Source organism: Octopus bimaculoides, chromosome 25 (assembly GCF_046866305.1).
Source record: "Octopus bimaculoides isolate indiv1 chromosome 25, ASM4686630v1, whole genome shotgun sequence".
Taxonomy (NCBI): Eukaryota; Metazoa; Mollusca; class Cephalopoda; order Octopoda; family Octopodidae; genus Octopus; species Octopus bimaculoides.
In genome coordinates, this window is record NC_142952.1 from 27,789,324 (window position 1) to 27,795,939 (window position 6,616).

A 6,616-nucleotide genomic window follows, 5' to 3' on the forward strand; every position below is an offset into this window, starting at 1 on the left:
TTCTCACCATATAGGGTTGTCCATTGCGCCACTTTTCTATTTTGGTGACTCTTTTGGAAGAATGGTACATTAGTAAACAAAGTTCAGTGCAGAGCCAACTTCTTGAAGGACAAGGTCCAGATAATGGTTTCCATAATGTACAAAATATGTACCAGGAAACATGTTTTTAATCTCTTTTGTATACCCGAAATGTTTCCACTCAAGGTACTTGCACTATCAAATGGGAAGCAGCATTGAGCCAAGCGAAATCTTTAGGCGGCAAAAATCGTCCAGAAATAATCTTAGTGTCTCCGAAGACTAGTCAGGAATATTATAAAAACCGAGAAAATCTTTGTAGGCATCCAGATTTTCAGAAACATAACGGACAATGATTGATTCTTGTTTCATGTCAGGGCAATCAGTGGTGCCATCACATATAATACCAGTAAACATGAAATCTTAAACTATTTTTTCTTTTATCTTATGTAGGGTGGTATGAGCATATGCCTGTAGGATATCATTTTGTATGGTATCAGATAGGAAATTATTTCGACTTTTAAGCCACTGGCTTACTTCTGCACTGCATTATTCAGCAAGTTCTTTTATAGAAAGTTTCCTGTGTTATGTCCATACCCTTGTAATGCTAGGCCTTGCCTACCACAGAATCTGACCGCTTTGAAAATAATTTTTAATGCTTGCTGGGCTATTTCTTGTAATTGGATTGGCTGCTTATTCAGAATCCCGATATGTCTGTCTTTGGCCCAAACTGCTATCTGCTTTCATGTAGTGACCAGAACAGCTATGAGCAGCGATTTTTCGTGTAATGTTGCCCCAGTTTCGCACACAAGTCAAGAAGGCAGTTTCCTTAGGCGTTATAATTGTGTTATGCTGAATTCCTTCCAGATAATCCGGCAGATAACAATAGCATCATGCTAAACATCATAATGAAGCCACAGGGCTTCCTTGAACCAGACTGGCAGTATGAGCGTTTCTTTGCATCCTTGGGGAAGTTGAATGTCTTTCCAGGCACAAATTGTTTTTGTGACGTGAAAAATTTCGATGGAACTTCTTGACATGTTGGAAGTGCTTTGACATTAATTTTTTTCTCTGAATTACATCTCTGCAATCTTCCAAGGTCCTGCATTCTCTTGACATGACGCAGTACTGAAGAAATCTGAAATTTTCTTCACTTTTTGCTTCTTGTAGACTTGATATGTTACTCAGAGCCAATAATGAAGGAAAAAAAGGCAAAAAGTATAAGATCAACGACTTCATATTATAAAAATGCGATTTCATATCTTTTCAGATTGGCTGCCAATCTTCGAAAATTCAAAGTTGATTGAAAATTTTAAAATTTGGTACATTAATGTAGTTTTCCGAGTTGAGTTTCTGGAGATATTTCACTTTTTCCAGAAAGATTTTTTAAAAACGTTATAGAGGTTTAAAGTCTGATAATTTTCATCCACTCAGAAAACAGGATTTGGAAGCTGTCATTTTGTGTGTGACAGCACAAGTTGTCAACTGTAAACAAATGAAATTCTCCTTTAGGCATGCCATATAACACCTCGTAACTTTTTTATTTTTTGGAATTTTTAGGAAATTTTTGCGAAGTTGTATTCTACACACGGGAATCCATACGATTATCCAAAAATAAAACAAAAAAAATTTTAGTGAGTGATTTAAGGCCTATTTAGCTGCTATTTTTAGCATATCTGACTACAACCTCAGTGACTGGAATATATTTGTCAACACGCGCTTTCTCGCAGACAAAAGAATTCTCATACTTGGCTTGTTACTATGGAAACAGGCACGAATGAATTTGTGGCTTACGATTGGCTAAAATTACCCAAATTTGCAAACTTTAAAAGCTAATAACTCTTTATATATCGAATTATTGTGAAAATAGATTTCAAAGCAGTGATTAGCATATAAAACCATATTCGTGCAGGAATTATTTTTGATTAACTTATTAAAACTTACTTGTTTGGCATTGTTACCAGATAACATACCATGAATCTATCAGCTACTACTAAATTCATACCACGACGGACGGAGGGGATGGCTTTGAAGTCGACGATTTTCAACTAACGGAAACAACATTCGCATATCGCCTGAAGAAACACAACTAAATCTCATTATGCAATCAGACAATTGCATAATCAAATACCTGTATTCTTGGAGAACGCGTTGCCTCGAAACAACTGTACCGATTAAAAAAATAACTGTCCGACCGTACACCTTCTTGTTGACTCCAATTTCTTCAATTTTATATACACACACGACGAATGACCAAACTTAAGCTTAGAAGTATATAATAATACTACCGGATGGTACTGGGCAATTCTGACGGTGGACGAGCTTTATACTGTACTCTATCACGTTCCTAATGGAATATACCATAACTATATATATGTTACACGGTCACACACGACCTGTCTTAAACTCCTCACTCATTCTATTATTGAACCGGGAGTTTAACAGCAGCACTTCCGTAGCACTTACATAGCCTTATCTGCCTTTTGGGCTTTCTAGATACCAAAACATCTCATGTTATTATATGTATATAACTTCAAGCAACTTTTTACAGATCAATTTTTAGACACTATTTAGGGGTGCAAATTTTGATTTTGTTCCCCTTAAAAACTTTAGTGGGTGCAAGCTCATAACCTGCACCCCCTGTTCCCGGACCCTTGGCTGCAGGAATGAATTCTCATTGCAGGTTCTTACACAAAAGGTACAGTGCAGTGGTGGGCCGCATGAACTGACCTCGCGGGCCGTAGTTTAGTGACCCCTGACCTCAAGCGATGAGGTATGAATATTTGGCCTTGGATTTGGTCACACTGGTCTTTCGCTAGTTAAAATATCTCATCTGCGCACGCTACGATTACAGATAACAACAATAATTCGCTAAATGAACTGGTTGATCCTCACCTTTGACAGTTTGTTCTCTAAAAAGTATACTAGCACGGTATAGCTTGTTCTAACATACTATATGAGTGGGCATAAATATTACCTGTCGGTATTGATATAGCCTCTATCGCTAGTATATATATTTTTAACAAGTTCACTGGCTAATCGCGACACCAGCGCTTCTTCTGGTACTGTCAATCTATATATGCCTGGCGAGGAGATGACTCCCTGCTGCCTCTAGCGGTCGAGTGCCCATCATTGACGAGACCAAACAAAGTCGAAAGTACGTGATCTGGTGGCCTCGGCGGTGGAGGTAGCGGGGATATGTTTCCTCGCTAGCTATCTGAACAAGAGGGCATTTTTCATTAAAAAAAAAAACAATATGAGAGTTTCTCTCGTGGTAACTACCGCAGTATAGTTTGTTCTAATAGAACATCTACGTTTAAGTGGGAATAGATATTACCTCTCAGTTTGTGGTCTGGGATCTTTTTTAAAACGGGGGCCACATTTTTCATTAACGAAACACTTTGAAACTTGGAACACTGGTAGAATGTGTCATATAAAATATCTTTTTCTCTTAGTCTTCTTTTAAAAAAAAGAAATCCCTAAGTTATTCCATGTTAAAGTTGTCGTATTTCTGTAATTTCAACCAATCACTGACGTCCATTCAGCCGATATACATTAAGTGCCGACTACATAAACAAACGATTCTGAAACATTTCTATCGGTGATAGGGTTAGGGTTAGGGTTAGGGTTAGGGTAAAACAGCAAATTTAAAAAGAAAAAAGCAAATAAAACGAAGAAAAAAAAAGAAAATGAAAAAAGTAAATTTAAAATGAAAAAAGCAAATAAAACGAAGCTATGGCTTAATCAGCCAAAGGACTAAATGTAAACAACTGAATACTTGTCAGTGATTGGTTGAAATTATCGAAATAAGACAATTTTTTACATGAAATAAATTCGAATACAAAAATATTTTTCTGTTCTATAACACAAAATAGATAAGTATACGAAGTTTGAAAGTCTTTCGGTACCAAAAACACTACGTAAAACATTAATGAAAAATGTGGCCCCCGTTTTAAAAAAGATCCGTGGTCTGTTTCTCCGCTCAGCATCCAATGAAATTCGTCTTTGATTCAACAAGTTCATTTTGTCGAAATAATTCACATCCTCTCTACTGATCCTGTGATTCCAACATATTCATGTGTTTACTTGGTTTTTAACTCATAACTGGGACGCGGAGTAGGTGCAGCTATTCCGGGTCAGAATAGACCTGGGAACAGTAGTGGCGAAAAGGTGGTTCGACTCTCCTTAAAACCCTGAAATTCCCGAACCAGGGCCCCACGACTAGATGCAGCTTAAAGTCATACTCAGGACAAATAGATACCGCGGCTAAAGTATATCTCTCCGATTTAAACAGCGGGAACGTTGTAAAATTAACGAGATGGTCTTCTGGGATTAGTACTTGGGTGAAGTCTTTCTTTTTGACGAAGATATGATTATCTCCCTTGTATCAACCGAACGCTAGGAGGATACCACATAGCATTGAAAACTATCTATCAATGCTGCCACGCCAAGAGATCTTGATATCAGCCGGGTCGTCGCGTGTAGAATCTTTCCTCTTTAACTTCAACAATAAGCAACAAGTTCTGTAGAAAGATAGTATTAAGAGAATGTAAAAATAGCTGATATTTTAAATAGGCAACATTTCCTTTCTTTACTGCTTAATTTCATTTCCGGTAAGATCTTGTTTTTCTTTGACCCTGTGACCAGAATACTTATCTCTCTCTTTCCTCTTCTCTCTTTTGTTTCTCTTTCTCGTGTTCTTTGTTTTTACTCACATACATTAAATACATAAGATACACAAGTATATACGTGTAAACACGGACGTATATACGAGTAAACACACACATACATGCATACATACATACATGCATACATACATACATACATACATACATGCATACATACAGCATAAGTCCGTATGTACTCACACCATTGTTATTTCAAAATTCCAGCAATGAAACTTTTCCTTTGTTAGAAACCAGTTCTTTCTTCAAAGGAAGAATTTAAGTAAATATAATAGAAATACACACGCCTACAGATTTATGAACAAACATGCCTAGACATGTGTAAACATTTATGTGTAAACATTTATGTGTAAACATTTATGTGTAAACATTTATGTGTATATATGTAAAATATACTTGTATGGATATAAATGTGTGAGTGTGTTTGGATAATATATACAGGCTGTGTGGTAAGAGACTTGCTTCCCGATTACATGGTTCTGAGTTCAGTCCCACTGCGTGTCACCTTGGGCCTGTACCTTCAACAATAACCACGGGCCCACCAAAGCCTTGTGAGTGGATTTGGTAGACGCAAACTAAAAGAAGCTCGTCGTTTATGTGGGTGTGTGTGTGTGTGTGTGTGTGTGTGTTTGTCTGTCTGTCTGTCTGTCTTTATGTGTGTCTGTGTGTCTTTGTTTGTCCCCCACCCCCACCACTTGACAACTGGTGTTGGTGTGTTTACGACCCTGTAAATCAGCAGTTCGCTAAAAGAGACCGATTAAAATAAATACCAGGCCTAAAAAAATAGTACCGAGATCGATTCGTTCGACGAAAAGCTTTTCAAGATGGCGCCCCAGCATGACCGCAGTTTAATAGCTGAAACAAGTAAAACATAAAAGATAAGATATCCCACCCACACACACACACACTTTCTTTCACTTTTAAGTAACATGTTTATGTCGTAGTGGACCGAAGGCATTAACTTTTACTTGTAATGTGCAGTAACACATATTAATTACGTTCAGTAATTAATTTCCTTACAATTTCTTGGTTATAATTACCCAGCAAGTTATATACAGAACACAGTGACAATTTAGCGTGCGGCCTACCTGGCCATTTACACATTAGCGTGCAATCTAACCCTAATCCTAACTCCAACCCTAAAACCACTCCTAATCTAAATTAGGTCATTTCACAGTGTGGACTACAGATACTGCAGTCGACTGCATGCTGGAGTAACATCCAGAAGATTCTGTACACTGAATATTGATCCATTAATTTGTGTGTATTTGTAATATAACGATCCTGGTTAATAAAATATTTGGAACCTCAAACTCAAGAGTTGTCATTGTTTACGCACGCAACCTTCTTAACTTGTACTCAGCATTAGAAAAATATATGGTTAACCACCACATTAAATTGAACATAAACCGGCTGGAGACAGCAGGAAACCATTGCTGTATCTGTTTCAAGAAAATTCATGGATCTTCTGACTTTGCACGATCGCTGACACCTGTAAGCATGGCATATAAAGACAAAGAGAGAAGTGTGAGATGTGAGCTTTTGTTGCTTGCAAGACGTTGAGTGTTTCCTATAAAGGTGTTTCTGATGGGTGGGAGATATTGGCGTAGTTAGTGTGTGCCATTCGGGGCAATCTTGGGTTTGCTTCCCCCCTCTGTATAGACTTATACGGCACACCCCAAAGTGTCGCCCCCATTAAAGCACTTCCTTTGGCGGATCAGCCCCATCGCTCCCCACCAGCTACGCTACTGGTTAGAAGTAGAACACATATTTTGAAACCAATGGAAACTTTAATTCTTTACCGATCAGCTGACAGCGGATGAAATATGTGCGTATCTGTAGGATCCGGAAACAAAGAGTCAGTCCATGGAATTGCTAGTCAGCGATCGGTACAGAAAGTTATTTTTCTTCATTTT